Raw genomic sequence first — 19,693 nt, forward strand, 5'->3', positions numbered from 1 at the left:
ACCACATCTTTATCCCTTCATCTCTCAATGGGTATTTTAGCTATTGTTGATAGCACTGCTGTAAATATTGGCGTGCATGTGCCCCTTTGAAACAGCACACCTGTATCCTTTGAATAAATACCTACTCGTGCAATTGCTGGGTTGTAGGGTAGTTCTATTTTTAATTTTTTGAGGAACCTCCATACTATTTTTCCAGAGTGGCTCCACCAGTTTACATTCCTACCAGCAGTGCAGAAGGGGTCCTCACCAACATCTGTCATTGCCCGAGTTGTTAACCATTCTGACTGGTGTGTGGTGGTATCTCATTGTCAACATTTACTTAATGTTAAACATTTAGGTTTTCTTTTACACATACACACGTATATGCATGCACCTGTAATTTGCAGTAAACCACGCTAATGAGAAATTTTGAGTGCATCTCCCGTTTTCTTTGAAGAGTTGTAACCTCCACTTTAGTCTATATCTTATAATTTCCCCTGCAAAATTCATTTTATCTGTCTTCCTTAGTAAGAAGAACACCAGTATTATAGCTGGGCAGTACTACCAATGTTGGAGACTACAGTTCCTATCCCAAATGGTTAGGTTGAGCCCAAAGGACAAAGCTATGGTTTGTAAAGCTGTATGCTGAAATAAAGCCCGAGAGTTAGAAGGGAGCAGGGTGGGCATTTTCTCCCCTTCTTTCTGCTTCCTGCAGTGTGGATGTATTAGGATTAGCTAGAGTACCCATAGTCTTGGAGTAACAGGCAACTTGGAGTAGAAACAATATGTGGTTGGGGCGCCTGGGTGGCTCAGTCAGTTAAGCATCTGACTTCAGCTCAGGTCATGATCTCACGGTTTGTGCGTTTGAACCCCGTGTTGGACTCTGTGCTGACAGCTAGCTCAGAGCCTGGAGCCTATTTTAGATTCTGTGTCTCCCTCTCTCTCTGACCCTCCCCTGTTCATGTTCTCTCTCTCTCTCTCTCTCTCTCAGAAATAAATAAAACAAACAAAAAACAATATATGGTAGAGCAAAAAGAAGGAAGAAACTTGATCCCCAATATTTGGAGTTGTCCCATCAGCTTTTGATTGTCTATTTCTGGATATTTACATGGGGGAAGGTTCTCTCCCTACTTTTCCTCTTGTTTAAAAAAGTCATGATGATATTATTACTTAAAAACATTTTTTGGCATCGGAAGAGTAGGGGCCTAATCCTACCTGATAAAGGATACCATTGTTTAATACTCCATATAGATAATAGGTCAAATATAATGAAACATGCATTATATCATGGTAGATTCTAGATCTAGGTTGCAAACAAAAGTCTACGTAGAGACAGGAGAGAGAGATTAATTGGTATTGAAAGGAAAATAACTTAAAATGATACATAATCTCTGGATGTTTTTGATGGCAGTGTTATTGGATTTTGTTTTCAAGTGCTTTTAATAATTATTCTAAATATTGTTTCAGAAAACACTTGGTAGCATTTAGGCAAAAACAAAAATGTCCCCCCAAAACCCAACACAAAAATACCCCACAAAACCAACCATAAACTGTTGCAGATTACATACTGTATTGTATCAGAATAATTTCTTCATGCTGTGTGAATTCTTAATATTATTAAATATCTTGGTTAGTCACTTTGACAAAGTCAACTCATAAATGTGACTTTTAATGTTCTCATACTGACTTTATTGAAAGAATTTTGATAAAATGAAAAATTAAAATTTTTTATTACTGTAGACTTGTTTTAGTATTGATTCTAATAAAGTATTCATAAATTTAGTGAAATAAATGAAGGATACACATTTAAAAAGTCAAAAAAGCCTTTTTTGAGAGTACAAGTAGGGGAGAGGGACAGAGGGAGAGAGTGACAATTTTTTTAAAATTTTATTTGAGAGAAAGAATGTGAGTACAGGTGGGAGAGGGACAGGGAGAGGGACAGGGAGGGAGGGAGGGAGAGAGAATAAATATGAATCACAAGCAAGCTCCGTGGTGTCCATACAGAGCCGGATGCAGGACTTGTACTCAAACTGTGAGATCATGACCTGAGCCGAAATAGAGTCAGACACTCAACAGAAATAGCCACCCAGGCTCCCCTGAGAGAGCGAGAGAATCTTTTTTTTTTTTTTAGGATTATTTAAAAAAAATTTTTTTTTTAGTATTTCTTTTTTTTCTTACAAATAGTTTATTGTCAAGTTGGTTTCCATATAACACCCAGTGCTCATCCCCNTGCCCCGAGAGCGAGAGAATCTTAAGCAGGCTGCATGCTAGGTGTGGAGCCTGATGTGGGGCTCAATCCCTGGGGTTCATGAACTGAGCCAAAATCAAGAGTTTGGACGTCTAACCGAGTGAGCCAGCCAGGCACCCCAATAAACTTTTTTTCCAAGCAGTTTCAGTTTTACAGAAAAACTGAGCAAAAAGTAAGAGTTCCCATATATCCATTTTTTGAAGGATCTACATTTTTTCCCCCAGGGTATTTCACTACATATGATGTTATACACATAACAAACGACTTTACATCTGTGAACCAAAGATGTACTGTAAGAGGGAAAAACCATATACTACTAAAAATCATTTTACTCTAACCTAAGGTTTCCCATCAGCAGTATTACCATTTTAGGCCTGATAATTCTTTGGTGGGGGATCTCTTCTATGCATTGTAAATGTTTATTAGCATCCCTGATCTCTACCCATTAGATGCCAATAATACTCCCTAGTTGTGACCACCAAAAATCTATCCAAATGTTGCCAATGTTCCTTGGGAGGCACATTGTTCCCCAGTTGAGAACCATTTGCTCTAACCAGTTGATGATGTTTTAGTATTTGCTATATTTTTTTTTTAGTTAGGGCTCAGATTTAAGGGGTCTTTAGTTCAAGGAGTTGTAGAGAGAGAATCTTCCCTTCCACTTGGACAGTAGGCAATGTAACAGTTTTACTGAGATTCAGTTTCCTTAACTATAAATAGGTAAAATATTACCTGATTGAAAGGTGGTTTTGATAGTTGATTGAGATAAATTATATAAAAACTTTAATTTTAAATGTTGTGCTATCTTGTTTTGAGATTTTTTTTTAGAAGTTCCAAAGAATACCCATTACAGAGTTCGTATTTCTGTGGGCAAGGCTATCGTAGTTTGGGATCTACTATTTATGAACTTCAAAAATATTCTTACTGTGGGTAGATAAAAACTTTAAATGTTCAATGAAGACTCATTTATGAGGTCAGTTGTGTTTTTTATTTTTTTATTATTTTTTAAATGTTTATTTTTGAGGGAAAGAGCAGAAGCCAGGGAGGGGCAGAGAGAGAGAGACACACACACACAATCTGAAGCTGACTCTAGGCTCCAAGTTGTCGGCACAGAGCTCAACGCTGAGCTCGAACTCCCAAACTGTGAGGTCCTGATCTGAGCTGAAGTTGCATGCTTAACCGACTAAGCCACCAGGCGCCCCAGTTGTGTTTTGACTCTTTGTGGTGCTCTAATTAGATGGTCACTATATTAAAGTTGTAACAGTTCAGTGATCTCCTGTATTCTTTCAAGGACTTTAAGCTTCTCAAATTGAGGATAGCATCAGTTGTCAGCCAATCACATTGTCCTTCAAAGTTTGTCTTTATATCTGAAGTCCTGCCAATTGTGACAGCTTGTGTGTCTGCTCCAATAGAGGAAGTTAGCTTCTATCAGCATGTACTTAGTCCACTTAAAGACTTCTAAAAACTTTGCACAGTTTACAACTAATAATGTCCCCTTCCCATTGCTACTTTATAGAATTATAAAACCTTGTTCACTAGTGATGAAATCTTATCTGTAATATTTACGCTGCTGCTTATTTTTCTACCCCTGCAGAAAATTTCCAAAGACCTCAAGAAGATAGGAAAATTATCAGAAAGGCAGTAGCGCCATTACACTGTAAGTATTGCTTTGAAAAACAAATGTAAGTTAAGAATATTTTAAGTATCCAGTTCTAGGGGAAAATATGTTAGGCAAAGATATTATATGTAAAATATAGAGCAGGATATATTATAATCGTATTAATAATTCATAGGAACTAATCCAATGCAGTCTTTTAAAAATTGAAAGTGTATTCCTATGTATTGAGATGAGGATTTTACCAATAGCATTGAAAAATATTTCTAATTCTAACAAGGATTGATCTAGTTTATGTACATTTGCTTATTTAAAACTATCAGAATCCAGAAAATCATTGTAATTTTGTGGGCTTGTGATTTGTTTGGGTGACTTATTGTTTAGGTTATTTTGCAGAATTATTTATTTGCTGATTTATTTATGTATTTCATTATTTATTTATTTGATTATTTAGTAAATTATTTATCTGATGAATTATTAATACATTTTCATGACATGCTTTAAATTATTTATAACTTAATTTTGAGTTTATTGCTTTTAGAGGCTGCATTGTTACTGACTAGTTTTGATTTTTTTCTTTGCGGTTCTTTAAAATTAAAGTATTAGCTCTAAGGCAAAAGTGTATTCATTGCAATGGCCATGGGTTTTTCTTTCTTTTTTTTTTTTTTATGTAATTTATGGTAGAGATGAAATTTCAGTTATGCTTTGTTTAGCTCTGAATTTACCTGTTTAGGGTTACTGATGATAGAATGTTTATGTGTTATGTACATACTCATTGTAGAGTCACTAACACATTAATGTTATAGCCTATAGTATGTAAACTGAGATTGAACTTGTCAACCTCAAGTCCACATTATCCTTTGTTATCTCTAAAGCGCAGGTCTGCATTTCTCACTTGCTTCAGAATAATGAATAGAGTCTCATTTTATTTTAGTGGCAGATCTATTTTACTACTAGGATATTTTTAGGAAAGTTCAAAGAAATAAAGTCCAACTTAGATTTGCATCCCTGAGATATAAATTTGACTGATGTAGCCTTTGTTTTTAAAACTTACCATTGTATGTGTATTTGGCAAACAAGAGGATGTTGGTATAGATTTTTATATCAGTCATAGTGACATATTTATTCCATATTCATATCTCGTGATGGAAAGTTTTATACTACTTTATTTTAATGAACTAAAATGGACAAGGGCCTTTGTAAATACAGGCTATAATTTCTCTGATTTTAGCTAATAATTTTTTTGTAAAGTTTCTATTTTTAACCAAATAAGGTATTTCTTCTTTCTGATTCTATTTCATAAGGTAGTACAGTTATTAGGGCTCTCTTCTTAAATGGGTTTAATGAATAGGTTAAGTAGTTGTTTGGGTAAAAGAATGTCATGTGCACAACTAAGTCTTCTGTGTTTGCTTGTAGTGAATTACTGTGTACTTTACAGTTTCTCTTTTTTATTTTTTTTAATGTTTATTTCTGAGAGAGAGAGAGAATAGGAGAGGGTCAGAGAGAGAGGGAGACACGATCTGAAGCAGGCTCCAGGCTCTGAGCTAGCTGTCAGCACAGAGCCCGACGCGGGGCTCGAACCTGTGAACAGGGAGATCATGACCTGAGCTGAAGTCGGATGCTTAACTGACTGAGCCACCCAGGCGCCCCGTACTTTACAGTTTCAACATTTCAGAGAGAAGCAGCATTGTACAGTTCAAGTTAGAATTTTATTTTGAGATACTGAATACATGAATGTTTAATTGGAATATTGCTTTAGTATCTTCATATACTTAAAGGAAATGGTTTCATTTTATTGATACACATGGATTTAAAAATGTGTGTATTATACGTATCTGTGACTTCTGTTTTGGAGATGAGCAATTACAAATATTGTCAGATATGGAATTTTATTTCAAAACGCACTTTAGTATGCCACTGTGGACTTTTTGAAGAAAAAAGCCACCTTCTCCAATGTTGAATAAGATCTACTATGTTAATTGTCATGATAACATACATAACTACACTATTAATACATATTTGTGGAGTATTAGCTGTGTTTCTAAGTGGTCTTTGTTGGAAAGTAAACGTGTGTGTACACACATGCACACACATGGGAAGTTTTCTCCTGACATCTACATAATGTTTTAGGACTTGTTTTTGGAAGGAGACATTAATGGAGATTGTCATAATAACAGCCAGCATTTATTTTTATTTTTTTATTTTTTATAGTTTATTGTCAAGTTGGTTTCCATATAACACCCAGTGCTCATCCCACAAGTGCCCTCCTCCATGCCCGTCACCCCCCTCAGCCCTCAGTTCTCACTCAGAATTCAAGAGTCTCTCATGGTTTGCCTCCCTCCCACTCCCCAACTATTTTTCCCCATCTCCTGCTTCATCCTCTGTTAACTTCCTCCTAATCTACCTATACGTGCAAACATACGGCATTTGTCCTTCTCTGCCTGACTTAATTCGCTCAGCATAACACCCTCAAGGTCCATCCATGTTGCTACAAATAGCCAGATTTCATTGTTTCTCATTGCCATGTAGTATTCCTTGGTATAGATAAACCACATCTTCTTGATCCATTCATCAGTTGATGAACACTTCAGTTCTTTCCATGTTTTGGCTATTGTTGAAAGTAACAGCTAGCATTTATTGAGCACTCATGTGCAGGTACAGAGATGTATAAGAGATCACATGGATTCTTTGTTATTCTTCACAGTGACTGTGAAGACACAGTTACTGTCTTCATTTTCTGAATGAGGAAACAGAGACTTGGAGATGTTAAGTAACTTGCTCATTGCCACACACTTGGCAGTAAGTTTTGGTCCTAGGATTCCGACTCCCTGAGTCTGGCTCTTCAGGGTCTTTCTTAGCCCATTACAGTTTTGCTTGTGTAGTTTATATTAAGCAGGTTTTTTTTTTTTTTTTAATTTTCCATTTTTTTTTTTAAGAGAATGTAGTTATTTATCTCAGATAGGTTTAACTTGCTAAGTATATTCTTTGTGTTACACTTGGACATCTTTTTTAAACAGGAGACAGAACTTGAGCTTCTTGAATTTTCTGATTTGATTCATCTTGTAATCCTGTATAGTGGACCAGAGTTATGTAAAGATTTTGTGCCTTAGGGAAATTGTATGGTTTACCCTGTAGATGTCCAACACTCCGATCTTTTTGACTTTATAAGCCCAAGGTCATTTCCAGGGCTCTCTTAGGTCAAATCTGATTTCCTTATTTAAAATGGTATTGTCAGAGTTAGATACATATATATTGTTGAAAGACTGATTAAGAGTCTGATGTGTAAGCTTTTATAGGAATGACCACAAATGTACTATTAAATTAACTCTAAATATGGTGTTTAATATACAGTTAAGCATTTTAACACGTGCATGAAAAGAATGAGAAAATAACCAATGGCAGTTTTAAACATTTAAATGTAATTATTTAAAAGATTCTACAGAGCCTCTGAGAGGAAGGAAAAATGTTGTCAATTTGGTGTGAGGCTAAGAGAATGGGATCTTTCTATTTGCTACCTGAAGACAAGGGGAAGCCTTTCTCACCTTGGGTCTGAAGCACACAAAGGACATCAGAAAGCCGAGCTAGAGTTAGACAACGGCAGAGTTGGGGTGATGTTGGTATGAGTGCCCTAAGGGGCTGCGTTCGAATGAACAGCAGGGTGCTGTGTGAGTCACTCAAAGTTTTAAGTTAGGGTTTTCAGATAAATAATTACTATTATATCATAAAATCTCCCAAACCCATGATTTAGTTAATATGAAATACTGTAATAGCTAGGATGACCATATAATTTATCTTCTAATTCAGGACATGCCATTACTAGTGCTGTAGTAATCTCACATGCCTGTTAAGTAATTCCTAATAGCCTTACATAACATATATTTAAGAGGAATCTTAATTCACATCTAGTATCTTGAAAAATGTTTGATTTGATGATAAAACTAACTTCTTTTGCCAGTATTTGTGTTTTCATTAGCCAACCACAGCAGTGTGTGGCTATGACTTTTATAAAGTCTGACTGATGATGTTTCACAGCTCCTGGAGCCTGTTTTCAAGGTGAAAGTAAAGAGGTGTTGCTATTGGGAACAGAAAGATGAGGATAGCAAAATTGCTCATGGGTTAGTAGAGAGTTCTAAAGTTTCTCTTGATATGCATTACAGGGTATTCAGTGATCATTTTGCCTTGTAAGTCTTTTAATTGGAGGCATATTTAATGTACTGAAAATGAATCCTATTTGATATACCTACAGAATTTATGATTTTATGTTGGATGATCCAGTAGTTCCCCTCCAGCCCCCCCCCCCACAAAAAAAAAACCCAACACCATGTTACATGTCCTATATATTGATGGGTTGACAGTTTGGCCAGAATGTTTTTGAAAATCACTATTTTCCCTTGGTGAAATTTTGTATAGGAAAATAGGAATCTCTAGAAAAGGGTTGTTTTTTTGTAGTTTTCTTTTTAATTCCCACTTGACATTATTTATCTAAAATGGCATATTACATTATTAAAGTCATATAATTAAATTATTAAAAGTTGCAGTTTATTTGCGTTTATAGATGGTTTAAGTTGAACCAGGTAACCACACTGGCATATTTTTTTTTCTTCACACTGGCATATTTATGTTTGAATGTAAAGTAAAAAAGAAACATTCTTGTGCAATAATTCTTTTTTTCTTTTTAAATATTTTTATTTATTTCTAGGAGAGAGAGAGACAGCGTGAGCAGGGGAGGGTCAGAGAGAGAGGGAGACACAGACTGAAACAGGCTCCAGGCTCTGAGCTGGCAGTCAGCACAGAGCCCGACGCGGGGCTCGAACCCACGAACCGCGAGATCATGACCTAAGCGAAAGTCGGACGCTTAACCGACTAAGCCACCCAGGCGCCCCTCTTATGCAATAATTCTTATTCATTCATATGAATAACATCAGAACTCTTTTTGCTCAGAAAGGCCTATTATACCTGATAACAAAAGAAGAACTTCCTTATATTCTTCCTTGAGTTTGTCACAGTACAAAGTACTTTGTAAAATACTACTGTGGTTGTAAGAGTAATAATATAACTTATGTGTTGGCTCTGAGAGTGGCTCCTTTGTAATTGTGACAAGTGAAAGTACAGCCAAAGGTCATGTTAAACACAAAATTTCTTTCACACCTTGTGCGTTTTGTGGATAGCATGTTAAGAAGTGTGGGTCCCTGCACTGATGCTTTAAGAGAGCAACCCAAGGTTGTTCCTGTGGAAATGATTCAAATACCTTCTCCCTCACCTCCCATGCAGTTGCTAAATTTGGCATGAATGTATATTTGAATCCTGGACTAATTAAATGGAACCTTATTAAATTTAAAGTTTGTGAAATAAAAAACGGGACTCTTAGTAAGGATTTCTTGGAGCCACTAAGTAATACTGACATGTGGGTCTTTAATAGTGAATATTATAAATGCAGTGTCTTAGTGTTGATATTGCTCAGTGAAACTGTGAACACCAAACAACATAGCAACAACAAAAACAAAGTAAAATCTACACAAATGTAATTATAGAAGCATGGCATGCCTCTGCATATACAGTTTATTGATTATATCCTATTTGTGACTTTAATTTGGTTAAGTAAAAAGTTGGGATATTAAAATGATTATAGGAAAGCTTTCCATTAAACATTATATAAAGAGGATATATAGATATGATCTAGAGTGGTTATCAAATCTCTTTAAGTCATTCTTTTTACACAGCATCAAAAACTATAGGCCACAGAGAGGATATTTGGAAGAGGATAAAATCGGCAGGTTACAGTTTTTAGTATAATTGATAAAAACATTTCTTTTTGTTTTCTGAAACACTTTTTTAAAGTTGTTTTTCCCACTATAGTATGCTCTTTGCTATAAGACTTCCAGAATAATGATTTAGAAGCAAGAGTGGTGCTCCCTAAGGGGAATTTCAGAAATGAGTAGTGATATTTGTTTGTCACAATGATTGTGGGAGTGTTTCTGGCATTTAATGGCTGTGGATCAAGGCTGCTATGTATCCTATAGTGCATGGGACAGTTTCAGACTGCAGAAGAGTGTCCTGAGTACCTCATAACTTTTGAATGTCTGCTTGCTTAAATTCTCTTTAAAGATAAAGCAATAATGCTTTCGTGTATAGTAATACTGACAACTTTTTATAAGATGTTACATGAAGGATCTGATACTTTGGGGGACGTTTATGTGGGGAGGCTTAAGTAGAAAGAATAAAGAAATCCTCTTAAAATTCTGTGTCATTTACTTCACACATTCTTTCCATATCTTGATTTATATATAGCATTAAAAATATATATACAGCATTTCTTTTTTTTGATTTCTTAAATTTATTTTTGAGAGAGAGACAGAGACAGAGAATCCGAAGCAGTTTCTAGGCTCTGAGCTGTCAGCACAGAGCCCGACATGGGTCTTAAACTCACAGACTGCAAGATCATGACCTGAGCTGAAGTCAGATGCTCAACCAACTGAGCCACCCAGGCGCCCTTATATATAGCATTTCTAACAAGAAATTAAATTGTAAAGTTTTCAGTTCAGTAATGCAGTTTACTGGGGAGGCTCAAGAATACTGATCGCAAATATGTAAGAAGATATTTAAGAATTTTTTAATAACAAACTAAATTTTAAATTAATGGATCTCATTGAATTTTATTAGTTAATATGGATCATATAATGATATTTCATGATTGCCATCCTAAATATTAAGATTTCATTTTTAGAATAATAATGTGTTAAAATTATATTTAAAAATTGTTTATGTTGTCTAGCCTTCAGCAGTGCTCGGATATCCTCTCTAGTGGTTTATTATATAACTTCTCAGTAACTTCTTATGTTATATTTCCTTAATTTACTATTTTCTGTTTTAGGAAGATACAGTCTCTATTGTATTTTTTTAACTATTTTTTTATGTTTATATTGGGGGGAGAGAGAGAGCAAGCGAGCAGGGGAGGGGCAGAGAGAGGGAGAGAGAATCCCAACCAGGCTCCATGCAGTCAGTGTAGAGCCTAGAGTAGGGCTCGGTATCACAAAACATGACATCATGACCTGAGCCAAAATCAAGAGTTGTACACTTAACCTACTGAGCCACCCAAGCACCACATCTATTGTATTTTTAAGTACTAGAGACTTACTGCATATGTGCCTTGACAGTGTGGTAGCATTCCTGGGATATATTGTAACCACACTGTACCACATCCTAGCATAGGTGATTGTTTGACACTGCACTTAAAAGTAAAATCCAAGTCAGTTGCACTAACAACTGTGTTTCATAATTTTTTCCATTTCAACAGTAGATAACTTGTCTTGGCATTTTAGTCATTACTTCATTTGAGCTTCACATTAAATTAATTTTGTCTGCAATCACTTATCTCAACGCTGATTTTCACTCTGGAGTTTTCTTATACTAGTCCTTTGCATTTTTCCTATAGTTTTTGTAGAGAACGACTTGTGATGTTCTCTTATTTCTTAGATCCAAACTTATTTATTTATTATATATAGATGCAAATATGTGACTTTTATTCTCTGTTCTTAAATAACTATGCGTAAGCATTTATTTAATGAAATAGGTATTTTGATATAAATTATTTTTATTTTTCATTAATATTATGATTAGGGAATTAGTATTGATTAAAAAACATTCTGTGTATAGTTACATTTTATTATCTCTGTACTTTATTTCAGGATAGTACAGGGAATGAAAGGGGTATTGGATCTGGTGGGATTGAGACCTACTGTTAGAAATGTGTGCTTATTCCTTGTAGCTCTTTCAGCTCATTTGCTTAAAGGATATTTCCAGAATAAATTGGAGCTTCTATCAAAACCAACAATTTGGAGCACCTGGGTGGCTCTAGTGGTTGACGGTCCAACTTGATTTTGGCTCAGCTCAGGTCATGATCCCAGGGTCTTGGGGCTGGCCCTACATTGGGCTTCATGCTGAGCATGGAGCCTGCTTCAGATTCTCTCTCTCCCTCTGCCCCTTCTCCTCCTACCTCTCAAATTAAAAACGGAGGGTGGGGGGACCTGTGTGGCTCAGTCAGTTAAGCATCTGACTTTGGCTCAGGTCATGACCTCATGGTTTATGAACTTGGGCCCTACATCAGGTGAATTCGAGTTCCTCACTTTCTCTCTCTCTCTCTCTCTCTCTCTCTCAAAAATAACAATAAAAATCCCCAACACTTCATGTAGAAATATTTCAGCATAAACACTCTTCTAGTTAGGAATATAGGGACTTATTCTGATTTTTTGGGTGCTTTATAAATGAAAATTAGTTGCAAATGATGTATGTGTAATGGGTTGAAAGATGAGATTTTATTTTGTCTAGAAGATACCCAAACAGAGGGGGCACAGTTTTTCACATAAAATTTGAAAAATAACTAATGCTAATTAATCCATTTTAAGGGGGCATTCTGAAATTAATGAGTGTTATACTGATTTGATAACCATTTTAAACTGTTGTTTATATCTCTAAATCATTCTCTTGCTTCATAGAAGCTATACTGTTACATTTTGTCATTGGTTTCGTAAATGAAACCTAATTATAAAATATTCTAGTTAAACTCTGTCATGAGTGAAAATGTGTATGTATGCATTTCAGTATAGATACATGATTTTGTTTATCTTCAAAGATATACTATTTATAATGCATATGAGCATGACATTAGTGTTGAATGTGTAGCAGTTTGCCAGTCATTTGATACTGGTTTAATGTAGACACTCATCAGAAGACTAATAGCCATTGTCGTGGGGTTTCCCTCCAATCTTACAGGCCTCTTTGCCTGGGCAAAGAATACTTGCTTCTAATTGCTTCCTCTAGTATTTGCTCTCAGTACCATTTAGCTGTTACTTCCACTTTCATTCATGCTGAGGTATTGAGGCCATCTAGAAGGTCAAGAATTTTTTTAAGTTTGGGGCGCCTGGGTGGCTTAGTCGGTTAAGCATCCGACTTTCGCTTAGGTCATGATCTCGTGGTTCGTGGGTTCGAGCCCCGCATCGGGCTCTGTGCTGACTGCCAGCTCAGAGCCTGGAACCTGTTTCAGTCTGTGACTCCCTCTCTCTCTGACCCTCCCCTGCTCACGCTGTCTCTCTCTCTCTCTCCTAGAAATAAATTTTGAAAAAAATTTTTTTTTTAAGTTTATTTTGAGAGAATGCGCCTGTGCATGCACGTGTAAGTGCATGAGCGGGGAAGGTCCGAGAGCATCACAAACAAGCTCCACACCCAACACGGAGCCTGACACAAGACTCCATCCCATAACCATGAGATCATGACCAGAGTCGGTTGCTTAACTGACTAAGCCACCCAGGTGCCCCTAGAAGGTCAAGGATTTGATATCCTTTGAGGTTGGATAGCTTTGCTTTGGTCCTTCTCTGCAGATGGCAACTCATTGTCTTTTTTTCTGGCTTAACTTCCTTATTCTATGGATGTAGATCTTAGGAAAGGTTAAAATGACTTCATTTTATTCTCAGACTTGATTAATAGTTTGGTTGGGTATAGAATTTTAGGTTGTAGATAGTTTATAGAATTTTGAAGGTTTTGTTTTACAGCATTCAGTGTTGCTGCCAAAAAAGTCTATTGTCTTTTGTCCCCTTCTACATTGTTTTCTGCTGTGCATGACCTGTTATTATTCTGAAAGCTTTTAGCATCTTTATCTCCGAATTTTTATGATGATGTGTCTTGGAATGGTTTTATTCATTGCTTATACTGGGACTTCAGAGGACCTTTTCATTATGGAAGCAAGTGTTTTTTAGTTTGGGGAAGTTATCTTGGATTAATTTATTCCTGTTTTTTTTTTTTTTTTCCTAGTTCTCTTATTTGCACATTTATCGCTGGGGTAATAGAGTCTCAGATGTGTGAGACTGGATTTTATTGGACTTGGACAAAATAGTTTGCTTCTCCTTGCTATCTTTTATGACAGGTTCTCTTACAAGTTACTTCCTTTAATTACTTCCTTTAATATGTTACTTCTCTAGTTTGCAAAAATTTGAGATCTTTTTGGAGTTTTGGGAGGGAAAGAAAATAAGCCTATGTGTTAATCTTTGTTGAATCAATCTTTCTATATGCTGTTCACTCCTTACCTCTTTCCTGGTTAACTTATCCTGCAAGATGCAGCTCTAAAAAGTTTTCTCTGATCTTTCAGTGTTATCACCTCACTTTCTACAAACCTTTGTAGAGAACTTATTGTATCATGTTGTAGTTATTAGCTTATTGGTTATCTTTGTAATAAAAACAGAAGTCCTATCTTTACCAATATTTCTGTGCAAAAACAGTATTTTCCAAATGAATGAAAACATGAATAAAATATAGAAATGAGATAACGGTGCCTGAGTGGCTCAGTCAGTTGAGCGACTAACTCTTGATTTGGGCTCAGGTCATGATCACAGGATCTTGTGATTGAAACCTGCATTGACCTCTGTGCTAAGTATGGAGCTTGCTTTTGATTCTCTCTTTTCCTCTGCCCCTCTTCCCTACTCGTTCTCTCTCTCTCTCTGTCTCTCAAAAAATAAAAAAAAAAATGGAGTGCCTGGGTGGCTCAGTCAGCTAATCTTCTGACGCTTGGTCAGGATCTCACCCTTTTGTGAGCTTGAGCCTCATGTCGGACTCTGAGCTAACAGCACAGAGCCTGCTTGGGATTTTCTCTTCCTTTCTCTGTGCCCCTCACCTGCTTGCATGCATGCTTGCTCGCTTGCTCGCTCTCTTTCTCTCTCTCAAAAAAAATAAAAAAAAAAAGAGGGATGCTGAAATGGCTCAGTCAGTTAAACATCTGATGCTTGGTTTCAGCCCAGGTCATGATCTCACCTGTTGTGAGATAGAGCCCCATGTTGGGTTCAGAGCTAATAGCATGGAGCCAATTAGGATTCTCTCTCCGTCTCTCTCTTTCCCTCTCCCACTTGCATGCATGTATATGCTCGCTCTCTCTCTCTGTCTCAAGCTTAAAAAAATGAGATAGATAATAGGTAGCAACAGTACAGTTTTGTCAGAAGAATTGTAGTTTTTTCTTATTTTAATCCTATTGAAATAACATTTGAATAAAAAATAAAACAATGGAGATTTACTTTTAGTAAAATACTAATACTGTTTGTGTCCTATGGTACTCAGTACTCAAAGCAATGTCTTTATATTGAAGCTGAAGTACAAAGTAGTCATGAGAGTTTCAATGTAAGAGAGCATCCTTCTTAATGTGTTTAATTAGGAATTAAGCTATAAGATATTAAAAACAACTAGTGAAGAGTTATATATTAAGGAGAGTACAATGAAATCACAGGAAAGAGACAAGAATGGAGAAAAACTTGTCTTTTTGGTTAACATAGCAGTCTAATAATTCCAAATAATAAAACTGAAAATTCTAAGAAAACAATATATTTGTTTTCTGAAAACTTTCCATACCCACAGACAAAAGGAAAACCTCTGAATTAGCACAAGATTTTGTTAAGGGGTCTTTGTCACTCTCTTGAATTTAAGTTTCATCATCAGAATTATTGTCTCTTCCTGGGAAATTTTCCTTTGATCATAATTTTGTTTTATTAATTTCAACTTTAATGATAGGAAATAAAGTTTTAAATATTTGACTTATGACTTCCATTTCCATATAAGCTAAAATAAATCAATCAGGAAATATGAATTGAGTACATAGATGCTTGGTGTGAAGGCAGGTTCAAGAGGTATTCACTTTTGAGAAGGTGTGCTCTATTAAGATGTATACACATAAAGAGTGGCAGGTACAAAGTTCAGTGGGATGACAAATGTCTCAATTTGTATATGGTTAATTACAAAAGAATGGCACAGATGGGATTTATAGTAAATTTAGCTATCTTTAGTAGAATGTTGATATGTTCTTAAAATTTTTTTTAAATGTTTTTAAATGTTTTTTATTTATTTTTGAGAGAGAGGGGAGAGGAAGGGGGAGGGGGAAGGAGGGAGGGAAAGAGAGACACATGGCATGAGCAGGGGAGGGTCAGAGAGAGAAGGAGACACAGAATCTAAAGACAGGCTATAGGTTCTGCGCTAGCTGTTAGCACAGAGCCCGACCTGGGGCTTGAACCCATGAACTGTGAGATCATGGCCTGAGCTGAAGTTGGCTTAACCGACTGAGCCACCCAGGTGCCCCTGAATGTTGACATATTCTTAAGTTATGTCTTTCATGGTAGATGTAAGAGCAGTAAAGATTAATAACTTGATGAAATTAATGTGTTCTGAATTTTATTTTTAATATTTATCTCTTATTTTAACCCATAGATCCAGTATCTTCAGGGCTTAGTCATTGTTCTCTTTGAGTTTGTTTACTACTTAGGAATGTTTTTAGAATTACACAGAATTACTCTTGGGATATTACATTTTCAGCTGTTGATTCATATATGTGCTATTATTATTACATATGTGATGTATATTATACTATTATAATATTCATGTACTATTATAATGTTTTTATAAAATTATTCAAGTTTCAGAAATTAGGATTATACCAGAAAAGGTAGGTGGTGATTTTTTTTGCTGTATGGTAATGTTTTGCTCCATAAGGCATGGTTAGACTACTTTGTTTTATGTCCATGTATTTGTATTTAAATTCTATATTCATATTTTCAACAATCTCAGGGTAAAGTTAGATATATTTTTTTTGTATCTTGTAATTCATTTGCAATTTGATGAAAATATTTTCTTAGGTGGGCCAGTTTCACACGTGCATTGTCTTTACCATCCATCTCCAACAACTTCTCCATCTCTCTTCCTTGTCTTCTATTTTGTATCCCATTTCATATGGTAGATGAAAACAGAACCCAGTACACACACAAAAAAACTATGAAAAACTCAAGTGCAGAAAGGTTTATGGAGAAAAAACGTAATTACGTAATTGTGTAAACTTTTACAATGTTGTTTAGTAAGCTAGAACTGCCTAACAGATGTGATTACTTCATTGTTTCAAATTTATGCCAATCAGAGTTGATAGGATTTGATCACACTCTAGTAGATTTATGAGATAAATTACAATATTGCATGACATACTTCAGATAGAAAACATCAGTAGAAGTTGAATATGATTTCTTGTGTAAGATAACAAGCCAGTAATTCTTTAAATAAGATGGTTTCTCCTTTAAGAGAATATTTATCAGTTTTTGTGAAAATTAACACTGTCTTTGGTATTCATGGTGACAAAAAAGTATATTAAACTTTTGTTTTAGTGTACAAATGTGATTGTAAATGAGTGGCATCTTGTTTCTATTTAGTTATAGATGACCTGTCAAATTTCCAAAGGCCTGTAAAGAAATGAGGCTGAACTTAAAAAGAAATTTGACTGCAGAAGGTTTTAAGACCAGGTAAAAGGCTTGTCATTGTGGTACTTACCTCTTTATTTATTTTAAGAGAGACAGTGAGTTAGCACAAGCAGGGGAAGGAAGGGCAGAAAGAGGAGAGAGAGAACCCAAGTTGGCTCTGCACTGTCAGTGCTAAACCTGCCCAATGTGGGGCTCGAACCCCATGAAACTGGAGGTCATGACCTGAGCTGAAATCAATAGTAAGAGACTTAACAGACTGAGCCACTCAGGGGCCCCAGATACTGACTTTTTTAGAGTAAGGTTTCATGAGCTAAGTCTAAAGCCTTACTAGGAATTTTCTTTGTTTTGTTTTTTTTTTTAAACAAGTAGAAGTTTAATATTTCACATAAACAAAGAAAATGAAAAAGAACATATTTGCTAATGAAGTGACAGGTTTCCTCAAGGAAGTTAGAGCCAAGAAATGGGAGTGAGGTTCTCAGTCAAACTTGTTTGTTCTAACAATGAATGATGGAAACAGTTATGTAAAAGTCCCTGCTAAGATTTTTAACTTCACTTAGAATGTTTACATGGCAGAATCCTTCAGTTCAAGTTTGAGATAAAAACATGGAGTCTTTTGAGAACTTGATTTGAAAATGTTACTAAGTCAAATTATTTATGAAAAGAGGGTAGAGGGGCACCTGGGTGGCTCAGTCGGTTAAGCGCTGACTTCAGCTCAGGTCATGATCTTGCAGCTTGTGTGTTCAAGCCCCGCGTCCGGCTCTGTGCTGACAGCTAGCTCAGAGTCTAGAGCCTGCTTCAGATTCTGTGTCTCCCTCTCTCTCTGGCCCTCCCTTACTGTCTGTCTCTGTCTCTCTCTCAAAAATAAATAAAACACTAAAAAAAAAGGTAGAATGTTTAGTTTCTTAAATTGAAATTAAAAATTTTTAGAATATGGAGAAGCCAAACTAATTTTTTTTTGTTTTGTTTTAGGATAGATAGACCCCTTGTGTTTCAGGGAAGGATATTGTAACATCTTTCTAATTTTTTTTCAGGAGAAATTTATTTACATCATGGTTTAGATTTAAAATATTTAAAAAATATTCCAAATATTTACTGAAATATAGAGGATAAGTAGAACAGGAAACGTTGTATTTAACATGCAGAATTAACATGTTGACATTCGCTGTATGTATATTTTAAAAACCTTTTAAAGTCTGTCCTTTTACAAAGATTACTACATCTTGAAATTGGTTTATATCCTTCTGTCCATGTTTTTAGACTGTTGTACATTTATGTGTTCATCAACGTTGAGAATTCTTACAAACTGAAATATTCTATTAGAATTTATGTACTTTGCTTTTTTTTTTTTTAAATCCTTTTTACCCAACATTGTTTGAGCTGTTCCTTCTATTTTTACATTTGGTGTATTAATTTTAGCTGTTCTCTATCTAATATTTTGTGATAGGACATCAGTACCACAGTTGCTGTATCTGTTCCCATTTCAATAGACATTTAAGGGTCAGGATACTTTGCAGACTTTTCCCACAGATACCTGTATGGCTCTGCAGTGCCCAGCATGCTCCGTACACGGGCCAGGCTGCCATCAGCTCGTCCAGTGTTGCATCTGGGCTCTGGTACTCAGCATTCTCAGGCACTTTTGTGCCGTCATCTTTTCTTGCTGAGATCCCTCTGCTGTTAAAAGCCAATCGCAAAGAAGCCTGCATAAAATCTTGTTATGCTGCTCTTTAAAAAAAACAAACAAACCCAAAAAACAAAAAGCATTCTTCTATCCTTTCCTCACTCTTTATATAAGAACATAAAATCTGTATCTTTTATAGTATTTGTTTGAAAAAGATGCCTCGTGTTATATTTTCCAGTTATTACATTTTTGTTTGATTTTTAACCTGTGGGAGGGTGGGACCTTTGGTATTTGGGGGCTTATTTTTCCATAGCAACAGGTGCACTGGGGTCTGTGCATAAATAAGACATGATTTTCCTTAATATGAACAATGTGATTTTGTGCCTACGTACTTGTATAACTGTTTCAGTTACTGTGAAATATTGAAAACGATACTCTTATTTGTGAACATTTTGGAATTTTTTAAAAGATTGAAAATTTTATAATCTAAATTACAGTCTTTCGGCTCAAATTTATATTATAATTTTCATGAGTCAGGCTTATTTTGATGCATTTTATATTTTGGTGGAAGTCCTATATTTAAAAGTATACTTAAGATTTGGAGGTGATGCACTCTAACCATTGAAGAGAAAGCTGTTTATGAAAATCTTTGACTTTGTGCTCAGCAGCTTGAAGCGGCCTCATATCATGCCAAATATTAGAATATTAATGTTATTAACCCTTTCACCGAAAGTATTTCTTCTTGAAATAAACATGGAATACATTATTAGGTCTGTATCATTTCTTGCATATCAGTATTTGCAGAAAGCTGAAAAATGTTTGTGCTGTGTAATAAACAGATGCTGCTCTAACAATGCAATACATTACGAACCAAAAATGATCTGTTTTAATCATATATGCTGATTTAATGAGACAAGACTAGCTTACATCAAAAATGGATTTAGGATAGTTTTTTTTTCCTCTGTGTT

General features: G+C 35.6%; 1 protein-coding gene across 1 annotated transcript in view; it reads left to right on the plus strand.

Moving 5' to 3' along the window:
- Window positions 1-19,693, plus strand: part of TBC1D5 (TBC1 domain family member 5) — a 536,447-nt gene that overhangs the window by 39,826 nt on the left and 476,928 nt on the right. Inside the window, exon 2 of the mRNA XM_077750881.1 lies at window positions 3,819-3,881. The gene's annotated coding sequence lies outside the window, so the exon portion shown is untranslated. The remainder of the gene's footprint in view (window positions 1-3,818; window positions 3,882-19,693) is intronic.

The sequence above is a fragment of the Crocuta crocuta genome, unplaced genomic scaffold, assembly GCF_008692635.1.
Source record: "Crocuta crocuta isolate KB4526 unplaced genomic scaffold, BGI_CrCroc_1.0 scaffold279, whole genome shotgun sequence".
NCBI lineage: Eukaryota > Metazoa > Chordata > Mammalia > Carnivora > Hyaenidae > Crocuta > Crocuta crocuta.